The following is an 8193-nucleotide window of genomic DNA, read 5'->3' as shown; positions in this document are numbered from 1 at the left end:
ACCCCGGGGGGATGGCCATGCTGCAATCCCTTCTCCTTTATTCTCCTTCTCGGGATCTTGAGCACACATGCACATGAGCCTGCTGTGAGCTTAAGTCACCAGGCCCAGGACTTGAACCATGGTCGACTACATGGGAGTCCAGCAACATAGCCATTATGCCAAATGCTGGTCCCAACTTTTAACTTTTTTAAAGTAATGGAATCTCTCAGCTCTCAAGCCCCTATTTTATTGTGTTAAATGTACCTTTGCACATTCTTTTTATGAATGGCACAAACCCAGGCTGGACAATCCTCAGATGGATACTTAAGTTCAGCTGTGAAATTTTATTTCCTTGACAAAAATAAAGATTTTCTGCTGAGATTTATTACACCAGATTCATTTCTACTGAGTAAGGCTACCTCTGCCTACTTCTCTCCATTTTTTCTTTCTGAGTCTCTCACTTTGTCTCTCTGCGAATATTAAATTTTTAAATGTTTTTAAATGTATTCTCTGGGCTCTTAATCTTCTTCTTTATTGTGTTAATTGGTGCCTTTTCACATTCCATTTAGGAAAGGCGCAAACTCAGGCCAGGCTGATCATGAGAGGGATATAGAACTTCAGATGTGAAATTGATTTCCTTGAGCAAAAATGAAGATTGTCTGCTGAGGCTTCTTATTCCAGATTCATTTCTAGTAGTTAGAGCTATCTCTGCCTCCTTTTAATGGAAAAATAACCAACTGTAAAAATTAATCATTAATACTCAATGTGGTTTATTTCCAAGCCAAATATGAGTGACCGAGGCCTGGAGAAGAGACATATATGCCTTTCTTGGGGTGATCATGTACAGGGGTTCCTTTCATTTGTTTTTGAGATTGATAGACAACATTTAGTGAAGAGATTTTCCATGGCCCAAAAAGGTGGGACATGTAGAAGTGGGGGCTTGTAGGCTTTAGGTGTGTTCCACAATTCTTAGGTTGGTGGTTGGAAGGGAAAATCTGTGTTTTGGAAAGAAAGTTAAAGAAAGGCTTAATATACATCTCAAGGAAAGGGAAGTTCTGTGTCTTGGGAAGAGATAAGCAAAAGAATATACTGTAAATGGTTGAAATATACATCTCAAAGATACTAATCCAGGGAGAGGATTTAGCAAGAATCCTGTTAATAGAAAATAAATGGTCTGTTAATGTTTGTGGGCATTACTTCCCCAGTCCCTTTTGAAAAGATATTGGAAAATAGAAGTAGTCAGACCTTTGGTCCGCAATCCCCTCTGATGGCCAAAAATTATTCCTCTGAATGCATGGTTAGGCCACAAAAACAAAGGGTTCCATGGCACTAAGAGTGCTTATGTTGAGGAGTCAAATCCCATAGTGCTGGGAAGATTCATTCCAAGGAGTCGGGTCCCACGATGCTAGGAAAGCTCATTCCTAGGAGTCAGGTCCCATGGTGCTAGGAGGCTTATCTTAGAAGTCAGGTCCCATGGTACTAGGAAGCTTATCCTAGGAGTCAGATCCCAGGTGCTAGGAAGCCCTATCCAAGAAATCAGGTCCCAGTATAAGGACATACATGTCTGACAGACTTTTCCTACATAGCTAATTACCTTCTGGTGATAGGCCGAATTAGCATATGTAAGGCTGAGTTAGTATAAACCAATTAGCATAGTTAGCATATGTAGGCTAAATTAGTTTAGCTTAAACACCCTTTGCTAGGACTGCAGGCCAAATTAGCTTATGTTAGGCTGAGTTAGCTTATTCATCCTATTTACTGGCCAAGACAGAAATTCAAAGATGGGGCACAAGGGTTCGCTAATTAACAGGAATTCATTAACAGAGGAAGGGCAGGTCTGGCTGGTGGCGACAGGATGAACAAACCTGAAGGCACCAGGGAAGATTACCTAAATTTCTGAGAGTTCTTTTTATCTAAATTCAGGTGGGCAATGACAGATAGTTCCTAACTACAAATGGTTCCTACTTTGTGTGTTGTAAACTATAAAAACCTACCTGCTAATAAAATATCCTGTATTGCCTCCTGAGCTATAAAAAGCCCCTCATTCCTAGGTTTGGGGTCCTTGTTATAACCCATTGCATCAGGCATTAACCTGGACCCCAGCTAGCTGAAAAAATAAATACCTCTTATGCAGTTGCATTGTCGTTGACTCTCTTCGTCACCACCAAATAAATCTATCTTTGGCAGGTAGAAAGTTCCTCCATTTTTTCAACTTCTTTCAGGGTGAAAGACACCTTGAAGAAGACGTATGTTACATGCTACCATAATCCGGGTTTGTGATTTTTTGTTCTTCCTTTTGCTGTATCTGGCATAGCATTTACATGTGATATATAACACAAATGCAGAAACAATAATTATAAAAACTGTAAAGACTATGCATCCAACAGTGCTGTAAATAGAAACAGAGGGCATCAAACATCCCAGACACCCAAAATAAACCTCTACATGCATCATCATATTCCTTAATCAGGCTCACAATATGTTTACCTTCATTATCAACAGTTACTTGAACTGTGTGGTAAATTTCATTAGACGATTTAAAGACTGATACTACTACAGACTCTAATAAGTTTAATTTTTCTTCAGGCCAGGCTGTTTCCATTGGTTAAATATCCTGAGGGGGGTATAATTCAAAATCAGGAGAGAGGAAGGGGTATACATTTACAAAAGAACGGGACACAGTAAAGAAGAAGCCCTAGGGGTCTGGGTAGATCCTGAACTGGGGGTCTGGATGGATATCAGTGGGGGCAGTGTGCCCACTTGCTCGCCAAGTGCATTCAGATATACCAGGCTGCTGCAGCCAAAGGCGCAGTCTGTGGTGAGAGGAAGGGACAGAAATTTACAAAAGAATGGGGGACGGTAAAGAAGAAGAAAAAAAAGGGGAACTTTCTACCTGCCAATTGGTCTGGGTGGATACTGGACTGGGGGTCTGGATGGGAATCGGTGGGGTAGTGTGCCCCCTTGCTTGCCAAGTGCCTTTCTGATATACCAGGCTGCTGCTGGCTTCTGCAGCCAAAAGTGCAGTCTGTGGAGAAAATAAGGGTCAGACATTTACAAGAGAATGGGGGACAGTAAAGAAGGAGGATGAAAAATGGAGAAAATTTCTACCTGCATAGGGGTCAAGGTGGATACTGGACTGAGGGTTCTGGATGGAAATCAGTGGGTGCAGTGTGCCCCCTTGCTTGCCAGGTGCTTCCAGATGTACCAGGCTGCTGCAGCCAAAGGCACATTCTGTGGAGAAATGGAGAGGAACGAATTTACAGAAGAATGAGGGACAGTAAAGAAGTTGAAAAAATGGAGGAACTTTCTACCTGCCAAAGATAGATTTATTTGGTGGTGACGAAGAGAGTCAACGACAATGCAACTGCATAAGAGGTATTTATTTTTTCAGCTAGCTGGGGTCCAGGTTAATGCCTGATGCAATGGGTTATAACAAGGACCCCAAACCTAGGAATGAGGGGCTTTTTATAGCTCAGGAGGCAATACAGGATATTTTATTAGCAGGTAGGTTTTTATAGTTTACAACACACAAAGTAGGAACCATTTGTAGTTAGGAACTATCTGTCATTGCCCGCCTGAATTTAGATAAAAAGAACTCTCAGAAATTTAGGTAATCTTCCCTGGTGCCTTCAGGTTTGTTCATCCTGTCGCCACCAGCCAGACCTGCCCTTCCTCTGTTAATGAATTCCTGTTAATTAGCAAACCCCTGTGCCCCATCCTTGAATTTCTGTCGATTTATTTGGTGGTGACGAAGAGAGTCAACGACAATGCAACTGCATAAGAGGTATTTATTTTTTCAGCTAGCTGGGGTCCAGGTTAATGCCTGATGCAATGGGTTATAACAAGGACCCCAAACCTAGGAATGAGGGGCTTTTTATAGCTCAGGAGGCAATACAGGATATTTTATTAGCAGGTAGGTTTTTATAGTTTACAACACACAAAGTAGGAACCATTTGTAGTTAGGAACTATCTGTCATTGCCCGCCTGAATTTAGATAAAAAGAACTCTCAGAAATTTAGGTAATCTTCCCTGGTGCCTTCAGGTTTGTTCATCCTGTCGCCACCAGCCAGACCTGCCCTTCCTCTGTTAATGAATTCCTGTTAATTAGCAAACCCCTGTGCCCCATCCTTGAATTTCTGTCTTGGCCAGTAAATAGGATGAATAAGCTAACTAGGCCTAACATAAGCTAACTGGGCCTGCAGTCCTAGCAAAGGGTGTTTAAGTTAAACTAGTTTAGCCTACATATGCTAACTCCATATTCTACCTGGACTGGGGGTCTGGATGAGAATCAGTGGGGGCAATGTGCCCCCTTGCTCACCAGGTGCCTTCAGATGTACCAGGCTGCTGCTGCCAAAGGTTCAGTCTGTGGAGAGAGGAAAGTGCAGAAATTTACAAAAGAAAGGGGGACAGTAAAGAGGATGGGAAATAAAATGGAGGAACTTTCTACCTGCCTGGGAGTCTAGGTAGATCCTGGAAGGGGGTCTTGGTGGGAATCAGTGGGGCAGTGTGCCCACTTGCTCGCCAAGTGCCTTAAGATGTACCAGGCTGCTGTAGACAAAGGTGTAGTCTGTGGAGAGAGAAAGGGGTAGAAATTTAAAAAAGAATAAGGGACAGTAAAAAAGAAGAAAAAAAAATGTAGGAACTTTCTACCTACCTTGATTTCTGTATGGATACTGGACTGGGGGTCGGGATGGGAATCTGTGTGGGCAGTGTGCCCCCTTGCTCACCAGGTGCCTTCAGATGTACCATACTGCTGCAAGCAAAGGCACAGACTGTGGAGAGACAGAGATGAAGGAATTTACAAAAAAAATGAGGAACAATAAGGAAGAACAAAAAAAAAAATGGACAAACTTTCTACCTGCATACTGCTGCCTGGTGGTTTCCCTGGATCCTTGACTGGGGGGATGGGTTGGGAATCACTGGGGGCAATGTGCACCCTTGCTCATCAGGTGCCTTGAGATGTACCAGGCTGCAACAGCCAAAGACACATTCTGTGGAGAGATGGAGAGGAAAGAATGTACAAAAAAATGGGGGGTAGTTAAGAAGAGAAAAAAATATGTAGGAACTTTCTACCTGCCTATGGGTCCGGGTGGATCCTGAACTGGGGGGTCTGGATGGGAATCAGTGGGGGCAGTGTGTCCCCTTGCTCATCAGGTGCCTTCAGATGTACCAGGATGCTGCAGGCAAAGGCACAGACTGTGGAGAGATGGAGATGAAGGAATTTATAAAAAAGTGAAGGACAATAAGGAAGAGCAAAAAAAATGGACAAACTTTCTACCTGCATAGGGTCTGGATGGATCCTGGACCTGGGGATCTGGATGGGATTAAGTGCAGGCAGTGCACCCCCTTGCTTGATAAGTGCCTTCAGAGGTACCATGCTGCTGCAGCCAAAGGCACAGTCTGTGGAGAGAAGATGGGACAAAAATTTACAAAAGAATGGGGGACAGGAATGAAGAAGAAAAAAATGGAGGAACTTTCTACCACTCTAGGGGTCAGAGTGGATCCTAGACTGGGGGTCTGGATGGGAATCAGTGGGGGCAGGGTGCTACCTTGCTCACCAGGTGCCTTAAGGTGTACCAGGCTGCTGCTGGCTACTGAATCCAAAGGTGCATTCAGTAGAGAAAGGAAGGGGCAGAAATTTACAAAAGAATGGGGGACAGTAAAGAACAAGAAAAAAAATGGAGGAAATTTTTACCTGCATAGGGGTCTGGGTGGATCATGAACTGGGGTTCTGGACAGGAATCAGTGGGTTCAATGTGACCCCTTGCAAACCAAGTGCCTTCAGATGTACTAGTCTGCTGCAGCCAAAGGCACAGTCTGTGGAGAGACAGAGAGGAAGGAATTTACAAAAGAATGGGGGCTAGAGAAGAAGAGAAAAAAAAAATGGATGAACTTTCTATCTGCCTTGGGGCCTGGTTGGATCCTGGACTGGGGGATCTGGATGGGACCCTGTGGGGGCAGTGTGCCCCCTTGCTCACCAGGAGCCTTCAGATGTACCAGGCTGCTGCTGGCTAGTACAGCCAAAGGCACATTCTGTGGAGAGATGGAAAAGAAGGAATTTACAAAAGAATGATGGACAGTTAAGAAGAAAAAAAAAATTGGAGGATCTTTCTACCTGCCTAGGGGTCTCTGTGAATCCCGAGCAGGGGTTCTGGATGGGAATCAGTGGGGGCAGTGTTCCCCCTTGCATGCCAGGTGCCTTCAGATTTACCAGGCTGCTGCAGACAAAGGCGTAGTCTATGGAGAGAGGAAGGGGCAGAAATTTACAAAAGAATGGGGTACAGTAAAGAAGAAGAAAAAAATGGAAGAACTTTCTACCTGCCTAGGTGTCAGGGTGGATCCTGGACTGAAGGTCTGGATGGGAATCAGTAGGAGCAGTGTGACCCCTTGCTCGCCAGATGCTTTCAGATGTACCAGGCTGCTGCAGCCAAAGGCGCAGTCTGTGGAGAGAGGAAGGGGCAGAAATTTACAACAGAATGAGGGACAGTAACTAAGAAGTTGCTCGCCAGATGCTTTCAGATGTACCAGGCTGCTGCAGCCAAAGGCGCAGTCTGTGGAGAGAGGAAGGGGCAGAAATTTACAACAGAATGAGGGACAGTAACTAAGAAGAAAAAAAATTGGAGGATCTTTCTACCTGCCTAGATGTCAGGTTGGATCCTAGACTGGGGGTCTGCAAGGGATTCAGTGAGGGCAGTGTGCCCCCTTGCTCACCAGGTGCCTTAATATGTGCCAGGCTGCTACAGCCAAAGGCATAGTCTATGGAAAGAGGAAGGGGCAGAAATTTACAAAAGAATGGGGAACAGTAAAGAAGAAGAAAAAAAAAACAGAGAAACTTTCTACCTGATTAGGAGTCTGGGTAGATCCTGGTCTGGGGGTATGGATAGGAATCAGTGGGGGAATTGTGCCCACTTGATCGCCAAGTGCCTTCAGATGTACCAGTCTGCTGCAGCCAAAGGCACAGTCTGTGGAGAGAGGAAGGGGCAGAAATTTACAAAAGAATGGGGGAGAGTAAAGAGGAAAAAAAATGGAAGAACTTGGGGTCTGGGTGGATCCTGGACTGGGGTATCAAGTTGGGAATCCATAGGGGCAGTGTGCCCCTTTGCTTGCCAGCAGCCTTCAGATGTACCAGGCTGCTGATGGCTACTGCAGTCAAAGGCCCAGTCAGTGGAGAGAGAAGGGGCAGCAATTTACAAAATAATGGGGCACAGTAAAGAAGGAGGACAAAAAAATGGAGAAATTTTTACCTGCGTAGGGGTCTGTGTGGATCCTGGACTGGAGGTCTAGATGAGAATCAGTGGGGGCACTGTGCCCTCCTGTTCACAAGGTGCCTTCAGATGTACCAGGCTGCTGCAGCCAAAGGCACATTCTATGGAGAGTTGGAATAGAAAGAATTTACAAAAGAATGAGGGACAATTAAGAAGAAAAAAAAACTGGAGGTACTTTCTACCTGCATAGGGGTCTGAGTGACTCTTGGACAGGGCTTCTGGATGGGAATCAGTGGGGGTAGTGTGAGCCCTTGCTCACCAGGTGCCTTGAGATGTACTAGGCTGCTGCTGCCAAAGACAGTCTGTGGGTAGAATAAGGGGCAGAAATTTACAAAAGGATGGGGAACAGTAAAGAAGAACACACAAAAAAATTGGAGGATGTTTCTACCTGCCTAGGTGTCAGGGTGGATCATGGAGTGGGGGTCTGGATAGGAATCAGTGAGGGCAGTGTGACCCCTTACTCACCAAGTGGCTTAAGATATGCCAGGCTGCTGCAGCCAAAGGCATAGTCTATGGAGAGAGGAAGGGGCAGAAATTTACATAAGAATGGGGGACAGTAAAGAAGAAATAAAACAGAGGAACTTTCTACATGTCTAGGAGTCTGGTAGATCCTGGACTAGGGGTCAGGATGGGAATCAGCGGGAGAAGTGTGCCCACTTGATCGCCAAGTGCCTTAAGATGTACCAGGGTGCTGCACCTAAAGGTGCAGTCTGTGGAGTGAGGAAGGGGCAGAAATTTACAAAAGAATGAGGGACAGTAAAAAAGTAAATTAAATGAAGGAACTTTCTACCTGCCTAGGTTTATGTGTGGATCCTGTACTGGGGGTCTCGATGGGAATCTGTTAGGGCAGTGTGACCCCTTGCTCACCAGGTGCCTTCAGATGTACCAGTCTGCTGCAGCCAAAGGTGCAGTCTGTGGAGAGAGGAAGGGGCAGAAATTTACAAAAGAA

The 8193-nt window shown here is 45.0% G+C and overlaps 1 long non-coding RNA gene across 3 annotated transcripts; it reads right to left on the bottom strand.

Annotated features, from left to right (window-relative positions):
- Window positions 1-3784: 3784 nt before the first annotated feature.
- Window positions 3785-8154, bottom strand: LOC102473913 (uncharacterized). 3 transcript variants are annotated; one of them, XR_003546724.1, is made up of 14 exons: window positions 8035-8154; window positions 7427-7546; window positions 7224-7345; window positions 6820-6941; window positions 6298-6419; window positions 6095-6216; window positions 5958-6012; window positions 5675-5796; window positions 5258-5379; window positions 5053-5175; window positions 4838-4970; window positions 4634-4751; window positions 4427-4546; window positions 3785-4342 (listed from the first exon to the last, which is right to left on the bottom strand). It is a non-coding gene; the product is annotated as an uncharacterized LOC102473913 (long non-coding RNA). The 3 variants fall into 3 exon arrangements; XR_003546723.1 differs by having other exon boundaries at window positions 8112-8147; XR_336480.2 differs by lacking the exon at window positions 8035-8154 and having other exon boundaries at window positions 7427-8008.
- Between the last annotated feature and the right edge of the window lie 39 nt (window positions 8155-8193).

The sequence above is a fragment of the Tupaia chinensis genome, unplaced genomic scaffold (genome assembly GCF_000334495.1).
Source record: "Tupaia chinensis unplaced genomic scaffold, TupChi_1.0 Scaffold139155_1, whole genome shotgun sequence".
Lineage (NCBI taxonomy): Eukaryota > Metazoa > Chordata > Mammalia > Scandentia > Tupaiidae > Tupaia > Tupaia belangeri.
Note: the sequence above shows the minus strand (reverse complement) of the source record. Positions and strands in the feature narration are given on the sequence as shown.